General features: G+C 32.7%; 1 non-coding gene across 1 annotated transcript; it reads left to right on the top strand.

The window, feature by feature from the left end:
* Positions 1–1,612: 1,612 nt before the first annotated feature.
* Trnag-gcc (transfer RNA glycine (anticodon GCC)) lies at positions 1,613–1,683 on the top strand. The gene has a single exon. It is a non-coding gene; the product is annotated as a tRNA-Gly (tRNA).
* The last annotated feature ends 6,682 nt before the right edge of the window (positions 1,684–8,365 follow it).

The raw sequence follows: 8,365 nt of genomic DNA, 5'->3' as shown, positions 1-8,365 counted from the left end.
GCTTGTTCGAACTTGATTCCATGCACTTGCGAGAGAAAATATGGCATCTTTGATAGTAAAATGGCGCTGAAAATCGCTTATACTCACGGTATTATTTATCATATTCATCATGAAATAATTTCTGTAGAAACGTTTTAAGTTCCAAATAATCCCTTGATCCATAGATTGGATGAGAGTAGTCACATTAGGTTGTAAGTAACACACAAAAATATTCCCGCAAGATGACACTAGTTCTGACTCAGGAGGATGTGCTCTACAATTGTCCAACAGAAGCAAGCACTTTGAATCAGGTTTACCTAATTCAAGAAAACGCCTCTGGACAACTGGCACAAATTCTTACAAAAAACATTTTTTAAACAACTGTTGATTCATCTATTCATTTCGTGAAGAATAATAGGATACTGGCAAAGGCGAAACTCCTTTCAATGCTCGGTGACACTTTGATTTGCCGATGACCAGAAGCTTAAGTTTATGAGTTCCAGAAGCATTAGCGCATACCATCACTGTTAGTCTTTCTTTATTTCATTTGAATCCTTTTATTTTCTGCTCCTCGGATCCAGCTAATGTTTTTGTAGGTAAGCACTTCCAATTTACGCCACTTTCATCAGCGTTGTAAACATCCTCTCGTGTTAAACCATAATCGGCAATTATCGTCTTGAATTTGTCACAATAATTTCATGCTGCGTGTGTATCAGCAGACCGTTGTTCGCCTGACATTGTTAATTGTCTTATACTATATCTAATCTTAAAGCTCCTAAGCCAGCTTTCACCGAATTTCATATCTTCTGCGATGTTCAACACTTCCTTAAGAGATTTCGCTTTAGCAATTAACATGGGCCCAGATATTGCTACATCTTTATTCCGTTTTGCTACACACCACTCATGCAATATTCTGTCGAATTCAACTTGCTTTCGTCTGCGAAGAGTCCTTCTTTTGACATGTCTTTTATTTGAAGAGAAAGGAGCAGCCTTCAATATTTCCTCCTTTTTCTTTTTGATGTAAAACAGTGTACTTTTTCCAATCTTATAATCTCTCAATATAACGCTATTTTCAACTCCAGCATCTAATTCTTCTATAATTTGACGTTTTTCGAGTAAAGTCAGTGTCATTTGTTTTCTTTTAGAGTTGCAAGCCATTGTGATGGGTTGTTTTACACTATTTTAAATATAGCAATTTGAAAAAAATTACAGTTAGTGTAAATTAATTATCAATAGCTAATCTACATTAATTACATAGTACCAATATTAACATGTCTGCGCAATATCTGACTAAACCATGTAAACAGTTTTACTGCAAATCCGCATCAAATATGCTAATACAATTTCAATGACGAGACAGTTCAAGTTTAGAGAAAGTCCAGGTTTAGAAGAAGTAAGTCCAACGTTAGAGGAAGTTCAAATAAAAGGAGTGTTACTGTGTGAATATATATATATATATATATATATATATATATATATATATATATATCATTTACTTGAAAAATAAATCGTAACAGATTAAAAATATATGTAATTCTCCTATTTAATGCTAACGAGCATCTCAGCGTGATATATTTCTAGCAATATCTTTAGAACCATTATAACTGTTCTGTTTAAAAACTTTAAGTACCAAGCATCGGTGGTTCAGTGGTAGAATGCTCGCCTGCCACGCGGGCGGCCCGGGTTCGATTCCTGGCCGATGCATTAAATTTTTTTTTTATCACGTTCATATTCTCGTCGGCATTGAACCAATCAATTTACACGTATTTCATGCATAAAAATACACGATAAAATCTATTATCGTATTAAGTATGAGAAAGTACTAAAGTTAAAATTAGTGCGATCTTCCGGCGTTTTCTTTCTCTGATATTCGTTGCCCTTCCAAGAATGAATAGTTTATCCCACGATGTGAATTATATTTTCTGTATAACCGGTGCTCTGTTTAAGTATATGTTGTGTCGGGAATCGGTGGTTTCACTGTTATAATGCACTCTTGTCACGCTGGCGTCTCGAGTTCGGTTCCTCGCCGATGCAGTTATTTGGTTTTTAAATTTGTTATCTAGTATGTTCATCAAATAAAATAGGTAAGTTCAACAAACTTAATTCCAGGAAACGAAACAGAAGTTTTTGAAATTTTTTTTTTAAAGAAAGAAAAGAAATGATCACTTTTCATGAAATCGCATATTTTTGTGTCCATTTTTACTTTTAGGCTATTGCATCTCGGAACGTGATATTCTTTTAAATGGAAATGGCTCCAGACAAGGCATGAAGTCACTTGATGTAAGGAGCTAAAAACACTATTTCAAGGTCAAAAGCTTGCCAACAATAAATGTTAGGTATAATAGATCCTGGTCCAGAAAACAGCAATCCTTGCCTCTTTGTCAGAAACATGGCTCCTGGAATATGAGGACTAAAGAACAAAATAAAGGAAGCGAGAGTTACACAGCTGCTTAAAGTAAACCCAAGATCCACTTTTTACTTTCTTTAAATTACAACGTGGGGTCGAGTTAATAAGAAACTCTTTAGACTCGAACCAGAAATAAATAACAATCTATGTTAGTCTGACTTAAACATTCGTATAACAAGTAGACAGGGGTCACTTCTCCAGTGTCCCCGTTCCTCCCTTATTTCCCTCTCTTTTTCTTTTATACATAAATAATCTTTCTCAAGAACTTATTTTAGTCACCATAGACGGATCTGCTCTCTACAACGTTTTAAAAGATGAGGGTGTACAGGCCTGTAAAACATTCCTCCCTCACAATAATTTCTCCAACGACAAACTACTGGACATTTGCAACCTAATATACTTCACTCTTATATTTCAGCTTGGCGATCTTAAAAATAGTTTTTCTTTTCTTATAAAATAAAGAATAATTTTTGCAGGGGAATATTTTACGTTCCACTGGCAAAGGTTACACCAGTGTGACGTAAAATATTCCCATGTAAATTTTTTTTTTAACTATAAGAGAAGAAAGACTAACTTTTTATAAGATTTTTTTCGATTTTCGATACTTATCGGATGAATTTCTGTACAAAACATATCTAAGAACACTGCCAGAAATATAAATTACCCTTGTGTAAAATTTCACATTAAAGCATCATTATCTAATAAAGAGTTATGTCAAAATAAGTACAATTATAGGATGGTTTTATTGATTAAGGATCTTTTAAACTCACGCATTTCAGGTGAAAACATTATTACCTATTTCCATGTTATGTTGAAATTATTACAAATACAAACGCATTTCAAATAAAAACATTACCTGCGTAAATGTTATGTCGAAATAAGTAAAATCATATAGCGCTTTTATGCATTAGAGATCTTTTACCTCCACGCATATAATGGGAAAACATTATGGTACTTATGCACTTTTGTTACCGTACTGTAATAAAAAAGGTTATTATTTGGAAAGCCATTCATAACATGGGAGGGGTGAGTGTTTTGTAACTATTCTGTGTTTCCACCTAACATTTTAATTTATAACAATTTAGTAAAAAAAACATCGTGAAACTTGAATTTAACCTGAAAAAAAAGAACTATTTAAAAATAGCGCGGTAACAAAAGTGCATAAGCACCAACATTATTACCTACTTACACATCATGTTGAAATTAGTACAAATTCCAACGGATTTCATGTAAAAACATTACCTACTTAAATGCCATTTGAAAATAAGTAAAATCATATAGTGATTTTGTTGATTAGGGATTATTTTTTGAAATCTACGCATTTCCGGTGAAAACATTATTGTTATAGAATGGATCAAGAGAGAGGGAGAGAGGGAGAGAGCGGGGGAGGAGTGTGAGTTATAGTGTAGACACGTTGACCGGAAGTCAAGATCAGCTATCGGATTGCGTGTGAGTCATGTGATCAAGTTAGCTGAATCGGGGAGATTTGGTTGGGACTTGGAAGAGAGTCGATGGCTTCGCCGTTGTCTCCTCCCCTTCGTTGAGAGGGACGAACACTGACGTGGTAGAAATAAGACCTAGAAGAAGAAACCACACAGGCCAAATTCACTTTCCATTCTTCTGCGATCGATATGGAAGGTGAATAAAAAAACTATAGAACCAATTTCTTGTCTTGGAGTGAAATAAATCTTCATCCCCAAAACAAGTACCAGTCTCCCTCCCAGACGAGATGTTCCAGATGGACCAACAAAATGGCAGAAGGTATTTTGAAAATGCATGTCACACACACAACGACATAAACTATGATAAGATAATCAAACGCTCAATCCTTTATGATACGACAACGTAACAATCTTTTATGATACGACAATACAATATTATTACCTACTATAGTGTCATGTCGAAATATTTACAATCATAGGGTGTTTTTATGGATTAAGGATATTTTGAACAATACGCTTTTCAGGTTAAACCATTATTAATTACTTAAATGTTATATCAAAATAAATAAAATCATATGGTGCTTGTGTTGATTAAGGATCTTATAAACCATACGCTTTTCAGGTGAAAACATTATTACCTACTGATATACCATGTTGAAATTAGTACAAATTTCAATGTATTTCACGGGAAAACATTATTACTTACTTAAGTGCAATGTCGAAATATTTACAATCATAGGACGCTTTTGTTGATAAGGGATTATTAAACCTACGCATTTCAGGTGAAAACTATATTATTTACTTATATGTCATGTTGAAATTAGAACAAAGTAATTAATACGAAACAGTTTTTTGTAAATACGGAAAACCAAACCTATTCCTTACGTACACGTGTAATTCAAGATGTCCTTAAACAACTTGGGGTCATCAGAACTTACATAAAATCGACCTGACTTAATATCACATGTCTATCATGCACATCTCGCTGAACTTTTGAAAGACATTAAAGACAGACATATACTGGGAATTCCGTTTGCAAATGTTTATGTTATTGAATTTCAAAAAAAGATGGTTACCACACTGCCACATGATCATAATGTTGCAAGATCAGGATACGATCAGAACAGTTCGTCAAATTGATGCAATTGTTAGCTGTGATACAAGAACCTTAAGATCTAGAGCTTCGTGATTTAGTTAATTCTTTAATGCTACATGCTCAAACCTTAATGTAATTGTTTGATTATGTCTTAAGATGTTTCTTACTGATATTTTTTTTTTTAGTTTTTTATTTTTTATATTTTCAACTACCATGGAATTTTCTTCGGGCTGATGAGCTGTGCTAGAATTATAATATTATTTTTTTTTTATTCATTATAAAAATTTTAATATGAACAATTCTTTTATTTAAAGATATGTAATATTTATTTCTTGTAACTGTTTGCATTCTTAAACGTTCTTAAAAGTAAATAAACATATTCTTTTACTGAAAAGTATCATTATTACGCGAAATTACTTAGAATAATAAGACAAATTCTGCTACTACTATTACTACTACTACTATTAATAATAATAATAATAATAATAATAATAATAATAATAATAATAATAATAATAATAATAATAATAATAATTCATCTAAAATTGTGATAAATTTATTCAGTTAAAATATCTGTTGGAAGATGTTTCTTCGGGGACGCCAAATCAGCTACCACCGTTTGGAAAACAGGGAAGTAATGCAACAATAAAATCTCGAGAAATATGCCGGAATGTCCATATATGTCAAGCTTCGGTGTTTTCTCCTAAAGACTTCGTTCGGCATTTTTTGATCGCTAACTTTTGTATGACAGGTACGGATATATATATATATATATATATATATATATATATATATATATATATATATATATATATACACACATATAAGTGTATGTGTGTGTGTGTGTGTACATTTCCCTACGCAATAACTCTGTCAATTTTTAGTCTACAGACTCGAAATTTGATATACAGAATATTAAGAAAATCGAGGTGATCGGTTTTCGGCCAGAAATTTGGCGAGTAAGGGGTCAAACTTCAACGATTTGATCTTTGAGAAATCTACAAAACTCCACCGACAATTTTCGGTGTAAACACTTGAAATTTTAGATATAGGTTCCTTGGACATGGAGCTAATTTAATAACTTCATTTGAGCCCAACACAATAAATATTAAGGGGTCATAATAGGAGTCAAAGTTTAAAAAAATTACCACTTTTTTGTTTTTTGCTCAACATACATGCCCAAATACCCGGGTAACGCCGGGCACCCATGCTAGTATAGCTATAAAAGTGAAAGTGTCAGTGTACATTTCCGTACGCAATAACTCTGTCAAGTTTAAGTCTACAGACTCGAAATTTGATATACAGGGTACTGAGATTTGGGAAAATCGATGTAAATGGATTTCGGCCAGAAATTTGGCGATTAAGGAGTCAAAATTTAACAATTTGACTTTTGAGAACTCTACCAAACTCCTCCGACAATTTTGCGTCTAAACACTTGATATTTTACATATAGGTTCCTTGGACATGGATCTAACTTAACTTGATTTGAGCCTAAAACAATAAATGTTAAGGGGTCATAATAGGGGTCAAATAAAAAAAAATTGACCGGTTTTTTTTGTTTGTTTTTCTTTCTTTTTTGCTCAGCATACACCTCAAAACAGCCGGGCAACGCCAGGCCGAATGCTAGTATATATAAAAAAAGTAAACGCATCTGTGTGTGTGTGTGTGTGTGTGTGTGTGTCTGTACATTTTCCTACGCAATAACTCTGTAAATTTTAATTCTACAGACTCGAAATTTGACATACGGGTTACTGAGATATGGGAAAATCTATGTGATAGGTTTTCGGCCAGAAAATTGGCTTTTAAGGGGTCAAAGTTCAACGATTTGACCTTTGAAAACTCTACCAAACTCCTCCGACAATTTTGTGTCTAACCACTTTAAATTTTAGATATAGGTTCATTGGGCATGCATCTAACTTAATAACTTAATTTGAGTCCAAAACAATAAATGTTAAGGGGTCATAATAGGGGTCAAAGTCTTAAAAAATTGACCGCTTTTTTTTGTTCAGCATACACCTTCATATACCCGGGCAACGCCGGACACCGATGTTAGTCTAATCTATATATAAAAGTGAACGTGTATGTGTATGCGTGTCTGTACATTTTCCTACGCAATAACTCTGCCAATTTTAAGTCTACAGACTGGAAATTTGATAAACAGTGTACTAAGATTTGGGAGAATCTTTGTGATCAGTTTTCGGCCAGAGTTTTGGCTGTTAAGAGGTCAAAGTTCAACGATTTGACTTTTGAGAACTCTACCAAACTCCGCCAATTTTGTGTCTAAACAATTGAAATTTTAGATATAGGTGGCTTCGGCATGGACCTAACTTAATAACTAGATTTGAGCCCAAAACAATAAATTTTAAAGGTGTTATAATAGGGGTCAAAATCTAAAAAAAATGACCTCTGCCGTCTCTACCAAATTACTCAGGCAATTTCTGGTCTAAAGATTTGAAATTTTACATAAAGGGTATTCGCTTTTTCCCCAGATATTTTTGAAAATCATACTTTTCTTTCGATTGTCTTGCTTCAATTAAAACCTACATCACTTCCGGTTAGTTGGTTGTCGTAACAGCACAGAGGCCATGTTTTTTCTTCGTTATTTTTCTCCTTCACGGTACGGGTTCAAGCCTGCCATCCTACTAGCACTTTTCTTTTTTTTTTTTTGCTCAACAAACACCCGGGTAACGCCGGGCTGAAATGCTAGTATATATTATTACTATATTATATATATTATGTATATATTATCTATATATATTATATATATTTATTATATATACATTATATATTATATATATATTATATTATATATATGTATTATATATATTATATACATTTATATCATATATATATATATTTTATATATATATATATTATATATATATATTATATACATCCTGTTCAGTATCTGATTATATAATTGATATGAAAAATTGTTCAGATGTACAACTACTTTTATCTTACGGCTCTCTCGAACCTATAATCAAATTTCCGCTTTTTGGTGTATGTGCAGTTTTATTTATTCTCATGCATATGCACTACAATATGCACTACAATATGCACATGTCTATTATTGGTGTTAAAAATTCATGCTACCAATTAAGGAAGACTTTCTTTTTAATATGTGCATCCATTCTTCACTTTGACTTTTTTGGAGAATAATTTATTTTCTCATAGACTGTTTGACAACATAATAGAACTATAATAATTTTGAAACACACACACACACACACACACACACACATATATATATGTATATATATATACACATATAGTACAGTATTATATGTTTGTTATTTGCATGTTTCTGTACGCACCGTTTTTTTAATCATTGTAGACTGTAGGAACAGCATCTGCGAGTAAGTTCTTTCATACCTAGAAAAAGAACTAAGTTAATACAAAACTGTTGAAGACACAGGAGGTTTATTCGTTTTGCTTTTC

Source organism: Euprymna scolopes, chromosome 6, assembly GCF_053919585.1.
Source record: "Euprymna scolopes isolate OS-2025 chromosome 6, ASM5391958v1, whole genome shotgun sequence".
NCBI classification, from domain to species: domain Eukaryota; kingdom Metazoa; phylum Mollusca; class Cephalopoda; order Sepiida; family Sepiolidae; genus Euprymna; species Euprymna scolopes.
Note: the sequence above shows the minus strand (reverse complement) of the source record. Positions and strands in the feature narration are given on the sequence as shown.